Below are 212 nucleotides of genomic sequence, written 5' to 3'. Positions count from 1 at the left end.
TCGGCCCCGAGGGCGCCGGTCGGTGTGTGCCTTCGCGGTCGTAAAACGGCGTTTGGGGGAGTTTTGCCCTCGGCCGGGAGGGAAGGAGGTGTTGGACACTGAAGTGAGGAAGACGCGTGGGAGGGGGTTCAGAGGAGGGCCACGAGGAAGATCCGGGGTTGGAGCACCTCCCCTCTGAGGACAGGCTGAGAGAGTTGGGGCTGGTCGGGCTG

The sequence above is a fragment of the Apaloderma vittatum genome, unplaced genomic scaffold (genome assembly GCF_000703405.1).
Source record: "Apaloderma vittatum isolate BGI_N311 unplaced genomic scaffold, ASM70340v1 scaffold11690, whole genome shotgun sequence".
Classification (NCBI taxonomy): Eukaryota; Metazoa; Chordata; class Aves; order Trogoniformes; family Trogonidae; genus Apaloderma; species Apaloderma vittatum.
Note: the sequence above shows the minus strand (reverse complement) of the source record.